The following is a 15,031-nucleotide window of genomic DNA, read 5'->3' as shown; positions in this document are numbered from 1 at the left end:
GTTTGCATCAAGTTTCCACATACTGTTCTTCGTATTCTGACTAGGGTTCTTTTTAGTGCACACTACTGTGTATTTTGCCTGTTAACATTTCCACCTTGTCTTCGTTGAATTTTGGGGATTGGGTGATCTAGTGGTTGAACGCACGCGTTAGATCACAAGGTCTGTCATTGAGTCAAGTGGGGTGGTTTCGATTCCTTGCTTGTACGTGGCGAGAAGTAGGACCGCCCGTCCAACCCCGCGGATTTTCTCAGGGTCCTCCGATTTCCTCCCACTGCTAAAGACCCCTACGCATAAGCAGAGTATTGAAATAAAATTGAACCATATGTTAGTCCCAAAATGACCTGGTTTGTGTCGGGTGGACGTTAAACCCCATTTCTCTCTCTCTCTCGTCGAATTTCTAATGTCAAGGATCTGTTTACATGCCCACCAATGGGCACATGGTTAAATCTGAACAACCAGATACACTTTCCTTGGAAGCACCGCCATCCCTGCTCAGTAAGAATTAGGCTTGAAATATATTAAAGGTTCTGTGTTGGATCTGTACTTGTCGGCTTATTCCCATCTTCATTAGCCCAGTCAGAGCGGAACAGTAGGAAGTTAAACCCCCATTTCATTTCATTTCATTTCCTAAAGATTTACACCCTGTATATTCTATGCTTAAATGACAACAGGGATAAAACATAAAATTTCAATACAAATGTTTTCTTATTTTTGTTACGGGAAATGGTCCCCAAAGCATCTGTCATTGAGTCAAGTGCCGTGGTTTCGATTCCCCGCTTGTACAAGGAGTAGGGTCGTCTGTCCATAGTAGGCTCATACATGTTTTGTTATGGTTTGTGTTGAATATATTTTATAGATTATATTTCTGAAACTTTGTTTTACATGAATTGTTATTTGTTGATTGTTCACATGAGTTATAATAATATTTTTTTCAGCAACTGTACAGTGTACATTTGAGTAATGAGAAAATAGATTGTACATCTTTACTGGCTGATAATGTACGATTAACATTGAGTGCTTCAAACTGTTTATATACAGATATAGCTAGACTTAAAATACTTATCATGGTAGGTAAAACTATAGACATTATATATTTCAGGGCCGTCCGAAGGGGGGACGGGCTGGGGTTATCAAATATTGATTAAGGAATATTATTTGTCTATTTTGTCCGTACATGACAAGGAGTAGGGTCGCCTGTCCATCCTCGTGGGTTTTCTCCGGGTCGTCCGGTTTCCTCCTACTGCTAAAGACCCCTACGTGCCAGCGAATTATTGAAATAAAATTAAACCATATGTTAGTCCCGAAATGACTTAGTTTGTGTCGAGTGGACTTTAAACCCCCTCTCTCTGTCATGTGACAGTGTAGTCAATTTCAAAGCCCTTTGGTGAGTTTGTTGAATGCGCCGATTAGCTTTAAACAATTCTTGTGGCTGGACACCTGATAAAATCGACAAATCGCACCTTGAGGTGATTTGGCAAATTGGGGTAATCGCTTCGGAAATGGGTGTCAATTAATTCACTGATTAAGTTTATCCATTTGAGTTTGATTGAATTTGATTGAATGCAAATCACTTTGTCTAATCAGGGGTCGATAAAAAGGCCTATGGCCAATGTTTACTTCATATATATTGTCCATTCTGCTTTAAATAGACATGCATTATTTGAACCAACTGAAAGAAGAATTGTATTTAAACAATTTCTGATAATTACTTGTATAGTTATTGTCCTTGATTTACAGCCTGGTCAAGAGAATAGTGAGTTTAGTATACTACTGAGAGATCTAGAGACCTGTAATAATGATACCAAGATGTGTGCTAGAAAGGTAATTAAAAATTATCATTAAATAAACTTTTTTTATATTACATTGAGTGCTAAAAGGGTAAATAAATTTATGTCACATGTGCATTAGAAGGGTAATTAAAAGTTTAAAAGTTATTATTAAATAAACCTTTTTTATGTCACGTGTGTGCTAGAAGGTTAATTAGATGTGTGCTAGAAGGGTAATTAAAAGTTATTATTAAATAAACTTTAAATATATCTAATGTGTGCTACAAAGTCAATAAATGTTTATAGTCTATTAAAAAAAGCTATTTATATCTGCTAGAAAATGAATAAATTGCTATAGTCTACATGCATTATGCAAGAGGTAAATCTGCCTATTGTAGGTCTTTCTTTAGGCCTGAAATGTTATATAAACTATTAGGAAATTAAACACTTGTAAATTGGACACTTGCTATCAAAATTAATCAGTCAGTTTTAAACTGGACACAAGTATAAATTAGATGATTTTTGGTGATTTTAAATGAAGTTTACATATTTTTAAACAAAGATTTGATATTAAATGAATGTGAAAGAAATTAGTGCTAAATACACAAGATTAAATGATACCTGGGTTAAAATGTTAATTACATCACTATTTTACACACACTACTTCAGTTGATGAGACTGATAGAACTTTGACAGGACTGATAGAACTTTGACAGGACTGATAGAACTTTGACAGGACTGATAGAACTGTGACAGGACTGATAGAACTTTGACAGGACTGATAGAACTTTGACAGGACTGATAGAACTGTGACAGGACTGATAGAACTTTGACAAGACTGAATTCTGTGCTCTGTGTCGCTCGATTGCAATTCTTTCAATTCTGAATGTTCCTGACTGACAGTCAAGCATCCCCTAATTGTTTCATATCATTTCAGATAAAACGTCGCCTGCCACAAGAAGGATCATCAAATACTACTCCTCTACGCTTTAATAAGGAGGTATTTGTATATTGTTAATTTTAAAAAAAAACAATTAGATTAAAGGAGCTAAATCGCTAATATTTGGCACATAGAAATTGACACAAATGGGTCGCAACGCATATAATAATGTAATATGAATGTATATAAACTGATTTACATTCAATCGTTTCCGTTTTTACTCTAATTTTAAATCAGTTATGTTCTGCGATATATTCCAGAAGTCTCAATTGAATTTATTGCGCATGCTCTCCAGATAAGAATATATTGTCACCATTTGACATGACTTGTATGTCTAGCCTCATCCTTCGAGTCCCTTGCTACAAATGGCACCGAAACTCATTATGGTACACGATTCCTGTACCAATGGTAAAATGTTTATTTTGTCTTAAATACTGGATATCAGAAACCCATCTGTTCCCGATAAGATCACAACATCAATGTTGATTTAAATTGACTAATAGTTCATGTTTTAATGTTGAAGACTTTAGATGATATTGAGTTAGAGACTTAGCTATTTTAAACACAATTATCTGGAAAAGAATTACTATATTTTATTCGGAACTACATTTCTACAATGATTTTCTTAACTACTTGAACCATTTTCAATTCAGTAGCTTTAAAATTTAAAGAAAATTTTTTTCTGTTAGTTTGGGGGTTGGATTGCATAATGGTTAGGGTGTGCGCTTTGTATCATAAGGTCTGTCAACTGGCGTGGTTTTAATTCCCTGTTGTACTTGACAAGGAGTAGGGTTGCCTGTCGAGTGTCGGGGGGGACGTTAAACCCCATTTGTCTTTCTTTCTGTTAGTCTCACCCCTTCACCTTCACCCCTTTTGAAAACAGATTAAAATTAATATACCAATATGTATTTGATTTTTAATAGATACATGATCTAATTACTGATGCTAGTCAACAGATAACTAATATAAGTAAAACACTACAATATGTTGCTGTTGGTGCCATGCAACAAGCTTCTATCATGACAGGTAACTTCTTCTATAGTATTATTTAATATCCACTTAATATATGTAAGCTTATTGTACAATGTTTCACCAAGTTTCCCTTTCAATTAAAAGATTTTTGATATCAACAATTGATTTCATTGGGGAGTGGGGTCAGGGGTCATCAGGTCTAGCCTGTCCCTCAATCCAATTTTAAATGAAATCAAATATTGTTTATATAGAAAATATTGATTGAATTATATGAAATATTTATCCGCATTGGCTGATTCTTGTACGATTAAATTTTATTTTTATCATTGATAGGCCTACATACATAAATTTATTTTCAAAATATCTCTAAAAATTAAATATACATTTCTTGAATTTATGATCGTTTAACTTCAAGCATATTTTTGTCCCAGCTATATTTAAATGGCTACTTTCAGTTTAGCTTTATTACTGAAATAGTAAATAGATAACACTACAACTCAGGTATCGTGTAGTTATGTTGTTTTAGCAGGAGTTTCTGTATTTAAAGGGGGATTGGATGACCGAATGGTTAGCACGTGCGCGCTGTATCATAAGGCCTGTCATTGAATCAACTGGCGTGGTTTCGAATCCTCGGTTGTACGTGACAAGGGGTAGGCTTGTGGGTTTTCTCCGGGTCCTTCGGTTTCCTCCCACTGCTAAAGACGCCTACGCGCAAGCGAATTATTGAAATAAAATTAAACCATATGTTAGTTCCAAAATGACCTAGTTTGTGTCGAGTGGACGTTAAACCCATTTCTCTCTCTGTATTTAATGTTCACTTTCAAACCATCGTTGTAAAATTGTTAAAATTCGTCGAAAGTCATCAAAAACTATTGGCTTCTTATTTTCGCATAATTTAGGAACTCATTAGTTTTTGATGATTTTCAATGAACTTTAACAATTTGGCAAAATTGGTTCGAAACTAAACATTAAATACAGAAACACCTGCTAAAACAACACAACTACATGATACCCAAGTTTTAGTGTAAATGACTACTTTCAATTTCGCTTCCTTTTATTCCATGTCTTATTAGATCAGACATACAGCTTTATGTGTGTAGTGATATAGGTTTCTTCTTGTGAAGCTTTTAACTCTAGCTTTAAGCTTATTTAATGTTTGGAATTAACACAATATATTTAGACCAGGAACTGTGTCCCGCCTCTCATGTTGTTGTATGATTGACACGGCTGCGTTGATGTCATAACTTGGTTCCTGGTCCATTATCCTGTCGTAGGAACTGTGTCACTAATCATGTTGTTGTATGATGTGGCTGCGATGATGTCATACTTGGTTCCTGGTCCATAATCCTGTCGTAGGATTTGTGCCGCTAGTCATGTTGTTGTATGATTGACACGGCTGTGATTATGTCATACCTGGTTCCTGGTCCATAATCCTGTCGTAGGAACTGTGCCGCTACTCATGTTGTTGTTCTTGTTCTTTGATGTGCGTGAAATCAAAAGGTCTGTCATTGAGTCAAGTGGCATGGTTGTACGTGACAAGGAGTAGAGTCGACTGTCCAACCTCATGGTTTTCTTCGGGTTCTCAAGTTTCCTCTCACTGCTAAAGACCCCTACGAGCAAGCAAACTATTGAAATCAAATTGAACCATATGTTAGTCCCAAAATGACCTAATTTGTGTCAAGAGGACATTAAACTCTCTGTCCAACCTCGTGAGGTTTCTCTTGTTCCTCCAATTTCCTCCCACTGCCGAAGATCCCTACGCACAAGCGAATTATTGAAATAAAATTGAACCATATGTTAGTCCCGAAATGACCTAGTTTGGGTCAAGTGGATGTTAAACCCACTTTTTTCTCTCACTATATTATATGGTCAGGTGCCCCACTCAGCCAGAAGTGGGATCTGATAAAAGTTGAACTTACTTCAAATATCAATTTCTAAAAGTGGCCAAAATTGTGCAATTTACGCTACATAAAACTAGTATATTTCTGTCTGAATCACTCAAATGAAACGATAAATTGAGTTCGACACAACTAAAGTTCTCATCCGAAAAAGTTGCTTGTGATATTCGGGCGTGGTTTGCCCTTGTCAGTGGTTCAGGATAGAGGGCCTGAAAAGGAGCAGTGTCTAGTCCTTCAGAAGGGACAAAAAAAACCCCAAGCTCCCATTTACACGTTGGCGTGCATGTACAAAAAACCCTGATGATGGGAATTTGTCAGTGGTTGAAGATGGATGACCTGACAAGGAGCAGTGTCTAGCCCTTCAGATGGGACAAAAAAAACAAGTTCCCGTTTACACGTTGACGTGCACTACAAGAACCTTTGACAATGGGAATTTGAAATAAGGCCGTTGCTGAAAAGTAGGACGTTAAAGCCCATTTCATTTCAAAGAAAATTTCGGGGGGTTGGATGGCTGAATGGTTAGCATGTGCGTGCTGTATCATACGGCCTGTCATTGAGTCAACTGGCGTGGTTTCGAATCCCCTGTTGTACGTGGCACAAAGTAGGGTTGCCTGTCCAACCTCATGGATTTTCTCCGGCTACTCCGGTTTCCTCCCACTGCTAAAGACCCCTACGCGCAAGCGAATTATTGAAATAAAATTAAACCATGACCTAGTTTGTGTCGAGTGGACGTTAAACCCTATTTCTCTCTCTCTCTCAAAGAAAATTTCAGGTATTAGCTTGCAAGACTAGTAGCTAGATACAGAATTTTTTTTTATTTTTTTTGTTTGCACTTTTCTATTTTTGATCCATCATCATATCGTATTGATGTTATTCCCAACAGGTGGACAAGATCTGGATTCGTACAAGGGTAAAATTATTACTACAAGAGAATTGTTATTATCATATCATTGTTATTTTATATATTATTACATTTCTTAGCTTGCCATATTTTTTATTTCTCTGTTCTAAAATTAAAATCTTAGTTTTAACTGTTATATAAACATAGTCAATCTTTTTGCTGTACTGTATATATTTAGATGTACACGTACAATTGTTTAGTTTTCTTGTATAAACTGGTTCTATATTTAAATTAGAAACAAGAATGATATATCGCAAAATAACGAAGCAATGCTTTCCCAGTTGGGGGAGGGCGGGGGTTGAATGGTTTAATTCATGCATTTTAGATAGTTAGGTCTGTCATTGAGTCGGGGGGGGGGGGGGGTTGGATGGCCGAATAGTTAGCATGTTCGTGTTGTCTCATGGTCTGTCATTGAGTCGACTGGTTTCGATTCCCTGATTGTACATTACAAGGAGTAGGATCACTTGTCCAACCTCATGGGTTTTCTCCGGGTCCTCTGGTTTCCTCCCACTGCTAAAGAATGCTACGCGCAAGCTAATTTTTAAAATAAAATTAAACCATATGTTAGTCCCAAAATGACTTAGTTTGGATCAAGTGGATGTTAAAGCCCATTTCTCTCTCTCTCTGTCATTGAATCAAGTGGCGTAGTTTCACTTCCCAGTTTGTACGTGACAAGGAGTAGGATCGCCTATACCTCATGGTTACTCTGGTTTCCTTCCACTACTAAAGGCCCTTTCTTTATTGAAATAAAATTGCACCATATATGTTAGTCCAGAAATGACCAAATTTTTGTCGAGTGGATGTTTCTTGCTCTCTATGATCAAACAAATATTGGAAAAAAATGAATTAAATTTATCAAATCTATTTCTCATATTTTGATAAAGAGCCAGTTAGTTCAAGAAATGAAAGCATCTTTATCTTTCAGCTGCTAAATGTAGGCATGTCCTGCCTGGTGACATTCATTATCAAATATGCAAACTCTCTATTTCTTAGCAATATGCAAACTCTCTCATTTTATTATCAATATACGAATTCTCATTTATTATCAATATACGAATTCTCATTTTATTATCAATATGCAAACTCTCATTTATAAGCAATATACAAACTTTCTCAATTATAATCAATATATTTCTTTTGTTATTTCTTCTGTACATATTTAAAATAATTATAGATAACATATTTTTCGGTGGATTAAGCGAATGCGTACATAAGACCCAGGCTGATTTGAGTTTGTCTAGGGCGTTCTAGGAAAAAGAAATATGTCATGGTTGTAGTTTTGACTAGATGTGTCACTCAGTGTTAATTAGTTTATTAGCAAACTAAAGGGCCATTTATGTAAGATTTAGATAAAGAGCTGAATATATTGAAAATTTCATTCAAATTAGAATGGTTCGGCCATTTAATGATTCAATTTAAAAATGGAAAAGCCAGACTAAGACTCGAAAGGCCGAACCGTTCTGATCTACTTAAAATCGGAGGCATTTAATGACATCGAGAGTTGATTTTGGTCTTGTCATGTTAATAAATGTCTAATTAATAATATATATAACATTTAAGGTCCAAAGAAAGACCTGCAATAGGCAGATTTAGCTGTTGCATAATGCCAGTTTAAGTAATAAATGGATCTAGGGGCCTCATTCACCAGGCTTCACTCAACATGAAAAACAAAAACTCACAATAAAACCAGACTTAATGGTGGTCATCTCTAGAATCTCGTTTCTTGATGGCAATATATTCAGTCAGTAGACAGCATCAGTTAGAACAGCCCAAAAATTTTTTAAAAATTTTAACTAATTATAAGGGAGATAATCCGAATACAATTTCTGAAAACACAAGAAATTAACAATAAGAATAAATAAAATGTTGGAAAATAGAATTAACAAGTTCAAAAGTTGACCATCTGAATAAATTATAATTAAGAAATTTAAAAAGATTCTTTTTTTTTCTCTATGGAATGATATTTAACAGTTATATTTGTTATGGATTTTTAATCTTGTGCATTTTATAAACCATTTTTTTTTTTTTTTTTAAATGTGTGTATGTCAGTTTTCAACTAGAATAAATGAGAATGACTGGTATGAAATTTATAGAAGCATGCTTAGATAAAAACTAATCTTGAATACATTTATTGATTGGAATAGATAGTAGAAACATTGTATATAAATACAAACGAATCTTGAATATATTTATTGATTTAAAGGGGCATTATGGGAGATTAGATAAAGAGTTGGCATCTTCTTTGATGCATATTCTGTATATATTTGCCTACTATTCAAATACCTGTATCATTTGCTTGATAAAGACGAGAGTATCCTCGTAAAAACGTCGCTTAGTATTAAACTCAGTAATTGTGTATCTCTAAAATTGTACCTTGTGTTAAAGAGTTGACTGTTATACTAGTTAAAAAATAGATAACATAAATAGATTATGCTGAAAATATTTCAGTCAAATTTTCTCCACTCTGAACCGAGATGTTAGCTTTTGAATTTTAGGCTAGCCTCGATCATCATTACTAAAGTCGGTATGATTAAAACAAAGTCTCGATTAACCATTTTTACGTTTAATTATTTTCATGGCATCGAGAGTTGATTATGGTCTGGATAAGTTAATTAATGTCTAATGATTTAGATAACATTTCAGGCCTAAAAACTGACCCTGCAATAGGCAGATTTAGCCTCTTGCATACTGTATGTTTAAATATATAGTAGAAACATTGCATATAAATACAAACTTCTAGGAGCAATTAAACCATGAAAAAAAAAAAATCAAAATGTCTTGGATTTTATTGGATTAAAAACAGACTCTTCAATTTGGTTGACTGTAAATAAAGATGGCCATGGCAGCCACCTTGTTACATACATGTAGGGAGCAGCATAAATCGATGGAAATTTCAATTCATCCTATGTAAATTCTGAACGGAATTGAACCATTATTGGAATGCTATTCCTATTAGAGATTCAACTTTTACAATATTACAGTTTGCAAGGAAGTTTACTATATCGCTTAAATCACGCTCAGGATCTTTAATACTTATAAATAACAAATTAACAATTTTTTTTATTATTTTTAAATTATCCTAATTACAGAGGAAGTTAGATTGAAGAAAGGTATCTGTTTTAGCAAAACCACCAAAAAATAAACATAATATGCATATACGACCTCGCAATTAATTAATAAAAAGCCTGTTGTTAACATTTCATATTAAAGTGCATTCCCACAATAAAAAGCCTGTTGTTAACATTTCATATTAAAGATGCATTCCCACAAATGTATTTATCGGGTAGTTATTTCCTATAAAAGTACCGGTATGGCCTTTTCGGTTTATATGGAGAGTAAAGACACTGAATATTGCTAGAAACATAATGGATTCCCTGAAAAACACCCATAGGGTGCCCACAGGGCAAAAATGTAATGCTACGTGCAAATACGTTCGGATATGTTTTGATACAATCTACACAATTGCTACGACTGATCTTTTACATCCTGGGAGAGTTTTCTTGAGATTAAAATGTTTTGAGAGGGATTTAAAGCAAAATTTTAATAGATAAATTAGTTTGAATATGTTTTTATGAGTCATATTATACAGTATATCATCAAATCACATAGTTTGTACGTCGTGGGAAGGCATCTTTAATTGATAATAATTTTGTTGGTATATGTATGGATGGTCTTACTGTATTGATATTGGTTCTATAATCTTCAAGTATAAACTTAACATGATTTGGTGTAGGCTGTAACTGTAATAAAAAAATATATTTATGGTCCGAATTAAATATATTTGAAATGCCCGAAATATTTGTAATTCAAGAGCAAAGCTCCTGAACTCTGATAGATACAAAATACCAATGCTAGATATAACCTCCTGTCTTGGATTCAATCATATTTAAAATAGACCTATCAATTCTGTTTAACCAAAACAAAATGGCGGCTGACCTAATACATTACATAGCGAGCAGCATAGATCTATGAAATTTCATTTCAACATATCTTTGTAAATACTGAATGGAATTGAACCATTTTTATATTCCTGATATTCCTATTAGAGATTAATCTGATTACAACTGATTGCATGTTAATTTGCCATGATAATGGCGTAATTAGTTTCTCCTATATAGATATGGTATAATTTAGAAACAAAATTATTTTTATACGCCCACATTTTCTTGTGGACGTATATTGTCGTCGCCCCTGTTCGTCCGGACGTCCGTCCACAATTTTGATATTGGCATGTATCAGATCGAAACTTCATGGATTATGGCCCCTGTTTGTACAAAAAATCACGTTTTTAGCTTGTGGACCCTATAGAGGTCACAAGTTTTATCCGATTTTGTTGAAACTTGAAATGTAAGTTTATAACCCAAAGATCTCAGTTCCTTTCGATATTCGCGCATATCGGACTGTAACTTCCTGAATTATGGCCCCTGTTTGTACGAAAAATCGCGTTTTTAGCTTGTGGACCCTATAGAAGTCATAATTTTTATCCGATTTAAAAAACGTATTATTATATCACCGTTACACCCTAAGGACGACTGAGTTCGAATTTAGTGAAAATCGGCCCAAAATTGACAGACAAAATGGCCGCTGTTCGTTCTCAAATAGCGTAAAAATATGGTATATCAAGGTTGTGGACCCTATAGAGGTCACAATTTTTATCCGATTTTTTTTAAACTTGAAATGTAAGTTTATAACCCAAAGATCTCGGTTCATTTCGATATTCGCGCATATCGTACCGTAACTTCCTGAATTATGGCCCCTGATTGTACGAAAAATCGCGTTTTTAGCTTGTGGACCCTATAGAGGTCATAATTTTTATCCGATATAAAAAAAACGTATTATTATATCACCGTTACACCCTACGGTCGACTGAGTTCGAATTTTGTGAAAATCGGCCCAAAATTGACAGACAAAATGGCTGCCGTTCGTTCTCAAATAGCGTAAGAATATGGTATATGAAGGTTGTGGACCCTATAGAGGTCACAATTTTTGTCTGATTTTGATGAAACTTGAAATGTAAGTTTATAACCCAAAGATCTCGGTTCCTTTCGGTATTCGCGCATATCGTACCCTAACTTCCTGAATTATGGCCCATGATTGTACGAAAAATCGCGTTTTTAGATTGTGGACCCTATAGAGGTCATAATTTTTAACCGATTTTAAAAAACGTATTATTATATCACCGTTACACCCTAAAAACAGCTGAGGTCAAATTTCATGAAAATCATCCCAAAATTGACAGACAAAATGCCCGCCGTTCGTTCTCAAATAGCCTAAAAATATGGTATATCAAGGTTGTGGACCCTATAGAGGTCACAATTTTTATCCTTGAAACTTGAAATGTAATTTTATAACCCAAAGATCTCGGTTCTTTTTGATATTCGCGCATATCGGACCTTAACTTCCTGAATTATGGTCCCTGATTGTACGAAAAATCGCGTTTTTAGCTTGTGCACCCTATATAGGTCATAATTTTTATCAAATTTAAAAAAACGTATTATTATGTCACTGTTACACCCTAAGGACGACGAAGTTCGAATTTCGTGAAAATTGGCCCAAAATTGACAGACAAAATGGCCGCCGTTCGTTCTCAGATAGCGTAAAAATATGGTATATCAAGGTTGTGGACCCTATAAAGGTCACAATTTTGATCCGATTTTGATGAAACTTGAAATACATATTTATAACCCAAAGATCTTGGTTCCTTTCGATATTCGCACATATTGGATCATAACTTCCTGAATTATGGCCCTTGATTGTACGAAAAAATCACTTCTTTTTTTGAGCTTGTTCTCTGTCCATCTCTTGCAAAATGTGGGCGTATCTTGCATGGCAACCGCTTGTTTACTAAAACACTAACATTTTACATTAATGAAAATTCACACTTTGGGGGTCATTATTATATTTTATTTTGACTTCATTTCTAAACAATTACCTGAAAAACACCTGGATATTATTTATTTCATGCAAATTCTGTTTTTAGTTTATTTTTAGTTAAAGTCTTTTATTAAAGCTCTTTATGATTTTAGTTTTCAGTTCTATTTTCTAAGCACAAAACTTGATTTTATTTTAATTAGTATTTATGAGATTTTCCACTGTCACATTTTTGTTTCCTGGCACAATTGATTAGTTTCTTGTTTCTGTATTAGATATTTTGTTTGTAGCGTATGTGAATTAATTGTATAAATGGCTTTTGTGTTGTAGATGCAGAAGGTTTAATGCCTAAGAAAATGGAAGAACTAGCATATGAAGCCGTGGATAAGGTTTATAGTAAGGACGACAGTGGTCCTTATGATTGCTTAAGGTAATAAAATTAAAGGCAGGGCCAAGGAGAGGGTGGGGGGCAGCCGGTACATCGCTCCATGGCTCATGAACCCCAGGGACCCTATAAATATTTAATTTGTTTTATGTCGGCAAAGCCCCCGATCGGATCCCTCGTGCCCTACTCTGGAAGGAGGAGTGCAAGGTTTGACTTGCTCCAGCACATAAAAATTTTCTCTGCAGTCCTGATAATGAGACAGAGAGACAGAGAGACAGAGTTTAATGTCCACTTGACACAAACTAGGTCATTTGGGACTAACATATGGTACAATTTTATTTCAATAATTCACGTGTGTAGGGATCTTTTCAGTGGAAGGAAACCGGAGGACCCGGTGAAAACCCACGAGGTTGGACAGGCTACCCTACTCCTTGTCACATACAACCAGGGGATCGAAACCACACCAGCTGACTCAATGACATATCTTTATGATGCAGCATGCATTATTTTCAATATATTTATTTTGCATTATCTATTTTTAAATGACAAGAACGGCCAGCTCTTTATCTAAATCTTACATAATGTATCTTTAATAGGGGATCACGTGGCTAAGTGGGTAAGACGCTAGCTCGCTAGCCTGGAGGTCGGGTGTTCGATCCCTGCATTGGCCGAGAAAGTTCATCCAGATTTTCCGGCGTGGTTCCCCCTTGTCAGTGATGCAGGACGGAGGGGCTGACAAGGAAAGCTGTCTAGTCGTTCGGATGGGATGAAAAACCGAGTACCCGTGTACACATTGGCGTGCATGTAAAAGATCCCTTGGCAGTTGGAATTTGATATAAGAGTAGGCCGTAGTGCCGCTGTCCAGGCAAAATTTCCCTCATAGCACACTGTATGGCGTATGCCCGCCTTCATTAGCCCAGGTTAGCAGCAGAACAGTAGGACGTTAAACCCCATTTAATTTCATATCATTTCATTTGTATCTTTAATAATTTATATAACATTTGAGGCCAAATGAAAGATCTGAATTATGCTTCTTTAATTCCATCTTTGTGTACATTTTTACTTTCAACCAATAGGCTCTCATTTGGTAAAGTAGCTGGAACAATGAATAAACTAGCTAATGCTATGGAGAACGGTGAATATGATTTCGATGGAACCCACGACAAAAAGGTACTGTAGAACTCTCTATTTTCTTATACATGTACTTATTTTAAAAACTATATGAAATTACCACATGCACAAAATTTTTTCTTCTGCATCATCTCACCAATAGATCTAGCAGATTTATCTATCACATTTAAATTTTAACCCTTTTTTCTTTGATTTACTGAAAAGTAATGCAATCCTTACATATCTTAAATATATTTGATAATTAAATTACATTATCGGTCTTTTATATCCAGACGGAAATAATGGTTTTAGTTGTTCCTGATAAAATGTTAGGCACTTTTTTAACTAATCTCTGATATTTTGAACTTTACTTTGTACTGGACTGATAAAAAATTGAAAAAAGGCAAATGTAACCTGAAATTGTGTTTGACATTGTCTGTGACATGTGCCCGTCTTTACTACACTAAGATCTGGAAGAGTTTTTATATAACCCGCGTTCTGGTTGATGTGAAGGATTAGCCAATGAAACAGTCTGTTATGATCCGTTTTTGGCGTGAGATGCACGGAACTGTGGATAACCCTCTGGAAACATCAACGCTGATTAGTTAATCAAATGCCTGACGTCATAGGGTCAAAAGACCCTCGTATGACCAGTAGGGTAGACCATCGAAAGTATAAAAAAAAACGAAACGGAATATAGATGTGTATTTTAATCAGATAGATTATGCATGTGTATATATCTGTCAGTGTAAATTATATAAAATGTATAATCTTTGAATGGCATTTAGCGATTGAACATAATATAACACAACACAGTTCTATGGATAACAATCACTATATTATATACACACGACGTGTGTATATAATATAGTGATTGTTATCCATAGAACTGTGTTGTGTTATATATAAACTGTAATTATTGGAAACATTATTGTTTAGATGTGCATGTTATTCAATGTGCAAGCTTTTAGCATGGCTTAATTAAGTTTAAGTTATAAGTGCAAGGGGATACTTGAGTGAACGTTCTAGAATTAAAGTGTCTGAATCCCTAAAAATGTGTCGATCGAGTTCAACATGTGGTAACTGAATGTTCTGCTAACTCGACCAATCGCTACAGCTAAAACACTTGATTACATCACAAATCTGTTCACATTACATCCAAAGTTTGGGCACGCAACTCGATCAAAA

The sequence above is a fragment of the Patella vulgata genome, chromosome 3 (assembly GCF_932274485.2).
Source record: "Patella vulgata chromosome 3, xgPatVulg1.2, whole genome shotgun sequence".
Taxonomy (NCBI): Eukaryota; Metazoa; Mollusca; class Gastropoda; family Patellidae; genus Patella; species Patella vulgata.
The sequence above is the reverse complement of the archived record's forward strand: the minus strand, read 5'-3'. Positions refer to the sequence as shown.